Source organism: Poecilia latipinna, unplaced genomic scaffold, assembly GCF_001443285.1.
Source record: "Poecilia latipinna isolate Pla-1442-1.1 unplaced genomic scaffold, P_latipinna-1.0 Scaffold28, whole genome shotgun sequence".
NCBI classification, from domain to species: Eukaryota; Metazoa; Chordata; class Actinopteri; order Cyprinodontiformes; family Poeciliidae; genus Poecilia; species Poecilia latipinna.
Genome location: NW_015112644.1, coordinates 48593 through 57442, shown reverse-complemented (window position 1 = coordinate 57442; position 8850 = coordinate 48593).

Sequence of the window (8850 nt, the reverse complement as noted above, 5' to 3'; positions counted from 1 at the left end):
AAGCTTTTAATTGTTTCTTTTTATAGCCCTATTCCCGCGTTTTTTTTTTTTTTTTTTTTTTTTTTTGCCTCCAACCTTATTTTCCTTCTCTGATGACAAGCACTGATGGGAACATAAACCAGAAAACGCGAAGAGGTACGTGTGCATACGTTTTCCTGCTTGTGCCATTTTTCCATTTTTCCCCTTCAGACCACAGGGCTCACATACCATGTTGGGCTCACATGGTATGTTGGCTTTGCAGCTGGAAAGGGGAGGTGGGGGCAGCAGTGTGTTGAAGCGTTGTAGTGGGAGAGATTGTGTTGCGTCTTATGAATGTTTCTCCATCTCTTCATGGCCATTAGTGATTTGGACTTGTTTTAGTGTCGTTTGGCCATTCACACAAAGTTCACTGAATTTTACATATTCTCATCATGAACAGGAAAGTCATGTTAGTTTCTTGTGCTTTTAATGATGCGTTAAAATAATTGTTTTGTTGTGGAGGAATTAGTCAAACACGATATACATTGAGTACTAAGGTTCAAGTTTATTGTGAAATTTCTCTAATCCTTAAACATTTTAACATGTTTCCTGTGGTTTGAAACACTGACACTCTCAATATTTAAAGGTTACTTAACAAGTCATAGTTTTGTGGCAAATAAACAAGCTTCATAATATTTTTGATATTGACAGACACACATCGACATAGAGAAACTGAACAGAACAGCAGTTCATACGTCACTTGTCCTGAGATGGGCTTCTAAACAGTATATCTAAAAACTAGTAGAAAGTGAAATAATAATCATTTAAAATAATGCAACATAATGTTGACCACATATATTCTTTTAATTCATTCATTCATATATTTATCATTTATTATCCCTTCCACCTTGCTTTGTTCTTAGGTATTAAAGCCTAACTTTTATTCTTTAAAATAGCTTTCTGGTCTTCCATGGTGAATATTGTCCATTACGGTTTCCAGTAGAGTTATTTTGGCTAAGCATCTCAATCATTAAGGTTTCTGTGATGGTCTCAGAAGGGATTCTACTTGGTTCTTCATTCGCATCATCCAGGAGACTCTCTGGATGTATTTCATTCAACTTTGATAGCCAGTGTTGGGGTTGACAAGCCCTCAACTTTTTTTTTTTTTTTTTTTTAAATGGCTGTCAGAGGAAACCGTTTTACTACCTTCAATCTAATCCCAACATCAGCACTTACCTTTCTGTTGGAACACCTAAGTGAGCATTGTTCCTGGCCAACCCATTATGCCATTTCAGTGCTAAATGGTGTGATAATCAACACACAAGGAGATCCCATGAGACTGAAGTGAACGTTTTTCTGATAATGTTGAATGGAAAGGGGAAAGTATTTAAAAGTTATTACCCCATGAAAACTGATATAAGATAAATAAGAATTAATGTTCTTGGGGAACAGTGCTCAGCTAGGGAGGTGGTTTTACAAATGGACTTCTCTTAAATCCTTATGGCCTCCCAAGAGTTGAACTTTTTGTACTTATATAGAAAGTCTTTCTCCACTAGTACTGTTTTCTTTCTGTACATAGAAAACACACCCTGCATTATATGTTTCTGTTTGTTGCACAAAACCTATGAAAGGCCTTGTGTTCTTAACAGATCAACAACCACATTCGCTCACCAACTTCCAGTTTTGAGCTATTGGACAGATGCACCAAAGTGGGAGGATTTCCATTTGTCCAAATTTCTATCCATCCCTGTCAGCAGAGTCATTTCACACATCAGCGCTGATCTCATAATCGTGCAAGGATTTCAGCATTGGATGGAAATCCCTGGAGAAGATGGAGAGCAGTTCTTTTCCTGACCATGTATGGCTTCATTTTATCTTAAAATATGTTGCACTGCAACATTTCATGCACTGCAATCTCTCTGGGAATTGCATTAAAGTACCCATTATCTTCTTTTTGCTGCTAAATGGGGACACTAAAGCTTATATTTGCGGTTGAAGTTAGGATGGTGCTGTTTTTATTCCATGTGAAGCTTTTAACTTCACATGGAATGATGCTATTACTATTACATAAAACAAATAAAATTCAACACTAATTTTCAAATACACATGCCATTATTATTATTATTTTTACTTTGAGTCCACAGTTGCATGCCGTCATGCATTACAGAGCGAATTAAAGAGGCCAGACTAAACAGTCTGTAACAGGATGTTTGAATCATAATGTTTGTATTTGTGTCAGCTACAACAATTTATATGTGTTTGGAGATTCCCAGGTGGACAACAACACTTAGTGAACACACAGGAATCGTAGTTAATAAATATCGTAAATTAATGCATGTTTAAAAAGCTCCCTGACAACAAAGTAAAGACTCGCGCCACCGGCAGCAGCTTACACTCTTCTCTCGGCAGTGTCTATGCTGTATGTTTGGTACATCAAGCCGAAATTACAAATAAACGGGATGGGGACTTCTGCCTAACTTAGGCAAGTAAACATCGGTCATTTACCATGGACAGTCTGGATACAGAATGATTGGGAAAATGTTGTGGAAGCAGACATTTACTTGTGAAATTAGGCTATGAAACTAAGCCCGATAAAAGCAGAAATCGGGTGTGAGTCTCAATAAAAACAGAGGTTTTGTCAGATAACAAAAATGATCAGTGTCCAGCATTGCTTGGCCTTAATGTATTTCAGAAACTTTTATTTGTTTACTTCTTGCCACTCTAGGATGTCGTTAATGTGCAAGAAATAATATAAAGGACAAGTTGTTAATGGGCTAAATCTGCTATGAATAATCCCAGCTTCATGTCACTGAATGCGTCTTGATGACTCTGATGTGACAATGACTTTAACAGGCTACAGTATTTTCCTCTCACTGGAAAATGTGTGGGGAGAAAAATGCCGTGAAGTCATGACTTCAGTATAGCCCCAGAGTAGAAGCCATTAGCAGTATTTGCTTCTGACACAATCCCTCTGTCTAAAGAGTGAGTTCATTCCTTATTTAACACATGTTCAACAAGCATGAGAAGAAGGTGATAATAGCAATGCCATAGACAGTTGGAGTGACTGAATAACATTTTCTAATGTGATCAATGAGTCTTTGTGTATGTCCAAAATGTAATTTTAAAAGTAATTTTTTATTTTAGCTAGTTAGACTGGGTGGTCCAAATTTATTTAGTTTTAATAAAGAATTAGTACTTGCATCTTTTTTTAATCTTGTTTTTGTTTTTCTTAAATCACTCGGATATAAATCTAAGTGAGATTCATAATAAGCACAAAGCACAAACCTTGGATGAGTGTAATTTATGTGATTAAAGACTGCTTGTAAATAAATCCTAATCAGATAAATAAATAGAATCTCCCTACGTCTTCAAAAAGAGTGATAAAAAGTTAATAGAAAAGACTTAATCCTTCAGACAAACTTTAGATTCATTATTTGCCTGATTATTTACATATGTTAATATAGGCTCACATGGTTATCAATTGCAACAATAGACACCTAAAAACAGGAAGTGAATACATTTTAAACATCAAGACAAGAAAGAGGACATCTGATAGATAGCACATGCTAATAAAATAAACTTTTTCTGGGACACTACTGGAGCAAGACAGTCCTACTGAGACAAGCTAAATCAGAATGATCTCTCTCTCTCTGACTCATATATAGTGTGTGTGTCTGTTAGTGCATAAACAAGGGAATCAATGCTGATTGCAAGCAGGTGTGCTGATTGGCCAGAAACAGTGGGGTAATCAGCTGATGTAAAGCAGGCGCAAGTCAAGAAAGAAAGAAAGAAAGATCAAAATCAAATGCAGACAAAAGACAATTCAAACAGGATAAACTTAATGACAGAAATATAGTCACCACACTATTAATCTTCTCAAGATTGGATTATTGTAACTTTCTTTATTTTGGCACACCAGTGTCTGTTGTCCCTGTCTGCAGCTGGCTCAGGTTCTGCCGCCAGAATCCTAACTGGAAGCAGAAAAGTAGAGATATCATCAGTCCTGTAGCTTCCAGTTGAAGCCTGAATTGCTTTTGAAATTCCTTTTGTCTTTAGAGCTTTTGCACCCCTCTGCTCTTTTTGACTTTGGTTGTTCCTGGTTCTAGTTTACAGTGTTGGGCAGAACGAGCCTTAATAGCTGGACACTCAAAGTTGACAACAACCTTCCAAGGCTGATCAAGCATGCCTGCTCTGCAGATCTTTAACAACATAACTTAGGTCATAATTGTATTCCTTCACTTTTTTATTGCATCTAATGTTATTATGCATTTACCGTAATTTGTCCTTTATTAGCTGCAATCTTTCTTAATATTTTATATGAAGTAAAGAAGGGTAAGAAAAGGACAGATCATTTCTTAAAGGCATGACATCATTCTTTCCTTGAGGCAGCAATAGTAGAACTGCATCACTGGAATGAAGCTCAAGCCATTATTAGTAGGTCATAAAATGGTTTCTCAGGATTAATTGTAGACAAAAAGCATCTGGCCAACAGAAGTTGCTGGAACATGGTTTTTAAATAGTTACTGCTACTGTCCCATTAATGGTCTACTACTTTATTCCAAGCCTCACAGCATGCAATCTCAATGGTAGGTCTTAGACATGCCAGAGACGGGTCCTGAGGTCATAAAACTACACAGTCATGGTCTGGACATGAGACAAATTTAAATTTTCTAGACATTACTGGTTTCAGTCTCGCAGGATCTCCTCAAACTTCCAAATGTACCTCCCTCTGCACCCCGCACCCTCTCTCAATACTAAAGAGGTCTGCACATTTTATTGTGTCAGAGCTCAGAGTTCTCAAGTATTTGTTCAGCTCTTTTTTAAAGAGCGAAATGTGAGAATGGACGGCTTATCCTCGTGATAAGTCCTTGTTGGTAATGCATCACAGTTTCTTCACCAGAGCTCTTGTAAATGAAAAAAAAAAAAAAAAAAAAAAAGCAATCACTACGTTTGAATCAGAAAGCGTGCTAACCATAATTTCAGCTGTGGAAGATTACTGCAAGCTGCGACCAGAGCCACAGTCTGCCTACTTGGAGAGACTTTATCTGCTAAGTTTTTGCTTTCCATTCAATCATCTGTTGACACAAAATAAGTTAGTCTTTACTAAAGACTCTTTAGTGAGGTAACTTGAGTAAATTAGGCTATGATAACATATGTTATTATCTTTCCAAAGGGGGATTTAGCAAAAACACACAGTTAAAAAAAACAAAAAAAACAGCTTTGCTAACATCCAGACATCATAAGAATCAGCATAAGATGTCAGGAATGGACGTAGTCAACAGGGACTGACACAAAGCGCCTCTTAAAACCTGGTGTTGTATCCTGGTTGACCGGGAGGTAAGTAGATGGACTTCACAAGAACAATGATCTGTCTACACGTGGCATTAAAATCTGTCCTGAGTGATCTGACTTCAAGCGTCTGCCTCATAGTACATGCAAATAAACATGTAGTAACTCAGTCAAGCAACAAGTATTACAAAATCAGTGATACAAATGTTTTGTTCTGCTGAACAAGCAAATTGTCGGATTCAGAAAGCATTTCAGGCCACATTTCCAGTGATTAGTACTGGTTTGTGTGGTTTGGTGCACTATTTTGTCTGTTTCCGTAGTTGAAACGGCCAATACATCCCACCGGTACAGGTAGGGTCAAGCTACCGACATCACATAACAGAGTCCATTGACTGGGGAGCAGAAAAACGTCACAACTTGCAACAAGCACGAGACATACTAGTCTGTCACGTTTGCCGTTGCACTTGTATGACTCCATGTTAGGCATTTAGGTCTAACCACAACTGCCCAGTGAGAGTCCAACTTGTGGTTGAAATGTTCTCCAGAATATGTCAAACAATGAAACAGCATACTGCACCCCAACCTGTGCTGTACCACTCAGTGGAAGTGAGGCATTAGCAGTAGAACATGATGAAGATACAACTGAGGAACCAGTTCCAGCTACAATGGATTTTGATGGGTGCTTTAAAGGCTGAAGCAAACATAAGAAGAATATCGCCTTCAGAAAAAACTGGTATTATATTCCAAACTGGAGGTTTCTATTGTTTTGAAATCATGTTCGCTGGCCCATTGTAGGGCTACCTGTTGTGGACCTCAAGGTTCTGTATTAGGGCCCTTATTGCCCTCTGTGTGCATGCTACATTTTTAGGACATTTAAACCTATTTTAGAAATTTTTATATATATATATATATATATATACATAGATTTTCCAGACAAAAATACTCATACGCTAATTTAGCTACCTATTTAGCTACCTATGCTAAATATACAATCAGGAATTTTGGGCTAAATTTTACTTTAAACATACATTTTTTTTTCACATACAGCCTAGCAATTTTGCTACAGCTGCACAGTAAAATTCACTGAGAAATGAATGTGAATAAAAACATCAATTAAATCACAAATGTTCAAAGCCGTACAATGTGTGATGTTCCCCAACATCTTCCATGGTGATGGAATCAGGAGCAAAATTTCAATCTCTTATTATTTAATTTGCTCTGAAATGTTTTAAAAGTGTAAATGATAAAGTCAGAAAAAATATAAAAACAAAAAAAGAATCACAGCTGACTGTTCATGTGGTGGTACTGACACCCTATGGAGAGTAAAGCAGTCCTTGTAAGGCTTTTGTTTATTTATTTATTTTTGGCTTCTTGGGCCTTTAAAGGGATCAAGGGTCAGAGGGACTGCCTGGGGTGAGAGATGTAGGCTCCTGATTATGCCGAGGGAGAAGAAGAGACATCACAGACTCCTCGTGGGAAGAAGAGAAGAGCAGAAAGTAGTAATGGGAGCCAGAGTGGAGAGGGATGATGTCATGAGAAAAGACTGGCAGGCAGCCAGACTAGTCAGTGTGTCAATGGATAGATGGAACAATAAAACTGAGGATAGGTTGTGGTAAATGATGAAGTGTGGCAGGAGTCAAATGGTTTTAGGGCTGGTAAATGTCTTTTGAACAAACATGCTGAATGAGATCAATTTCTGAGTAAATCCTGTCTAGGTGCAAGGATTGCAAGTAGAAGTTCAGAGTTGGCTTACCAATCTTCCCTTCACTAGGCTTCAGTGTTGCATTTTTTAAAATAAATCCTATGCTGAAAAAAAAATAAATTAAGTTTAACAGCATGATGGGATTTTGGTTGTCCTTTTTGGACTCTCAGAGGACTGATAAGTCTAGTTTTCTTAAACTAAGAGAAACGTGGATTATTTTTCGATTTACTGCAATCTTATGTATGAAGTTCTATAAAATCCATACATTATCCTGCATGTTTATTCTCGTGGGTTGTGAGGGGGGCTGGTCCATCAGTTTTATATTGCTCCACAAGAAAATATGAACCAACAAAGCCTCCTCACAATTTTGGGAAGCGATATACTTCTAAAATCGTTTTCAGCAAAGATGTGACATTCTTGATCAGGGGGATAAATATACAGAAGTTTTCCTGAAGGATGATGTTGAAAGTTAGGGTCCACTAATTTGGCCAGTAGGTGTCATTGTTCATCTACTGCTCATCTCAGCTATCTGGCTGCAGTTTGTCAAGAAAAAGTTCAGAGCTTGGCCCAGATAAAGCCTAATGTACTGATAGAATATCACATCTCTAAAGTCACTGCTTGTGACAACAGATATTTTTATTTTATTTTATTTTATTTTTTTTTTTTTTTTTTGTGGGGTCTAAACAGATGTCTGTTTGCTAAGAGGCTGTTTCTGATCTGTGATTAAAGTATTCCTCATTCTGCCTTTTCACTGTCCAACATTTCATCTTGTATCAGCACCTTTTTGAATAGTGAGCAGTTTTAAGTTGGTGGGAAGAGAACAGTCAGCTTGGGAAGTGGAGGTGTAGATATTTAAGACAGGTGGGATGGGAAGTTCATCCTTCTTGCTGGAATGTTAAATTACTGCTAAGTCGCTGGAAAGTGTCGAGCTGCCAGAGCTGAATGTACGATTACAGAGATCTTGACACCTTCTCTCGCACGACCACGTAAATCTAACTGAACATGTCATAAGAGGCGAGAGCTGTCCATTCCTCAAACTGAGCTGCAGGCTATTGATGCTGTTGAACAAGAGAGACTATGTCATACTGTGGTTAAAGATGCATAAACTTCCTGGATGTTAAGGGGACTACTGGGATAAAAATACTCGAGCTGTTATTGATTCAAGCACATTGTTTCACTTAGATTTTAGCTATTTCTCGACACAATAAAATTAAATTCACATAAGCCACTTAGCCAAGTGCTGCAGACTTCACTACTTTAAAATGTCCTCGTAAAAATTACACACATGGAGCTAAATTATTTTCAGGCGACACGTTAAAGCTGCAGTATGGATGATTTTTTGCTTTTTTACATATTTGTTGAAACTGTTGCTATGTCATGACAGTATGAGACAGGTAACCTGTGGAAAAAAAAAGACTCATCCTTCTCTCAGTGCTAACTAGAAGCAACCAATCAGAGCCAGGAGGAGAGTCATTGGTCTATCAATCATGCCTGTGTGTGCGCTGCTTACCCAACGTTCTCGTTCTCCCTCCTTTGATACCTGCTGTGCTGCAGCTTCTCGCCATAAGCAGAGCTTATTGTGAATACTACAGCTGGTTAGCATGGTCACCAATAACTGTGGATAAATGGGTTTCCTGTAAGAGTGAGTTGTTTCACTGCCTTTAGCATATTTAGGGTTCATGAGATTGATTCACGGTGCCAAAATTGGCCTCCTGGCTCTGATTGGTTGTTTTTGTATTTCTTCGGACAGCAACAGCAGCACAGGGAGGATGTGGATGAATATTTTTTTTTTTTTGGAAAAAGTCCTTGTCAAACAGCGTTTTGACTGAAGTCCAAAGGGTTGGAGTCCCAGTAGACGGCGTCTCAACTAAAATTCTACAGCTTTTTATTTCTCTTTCACA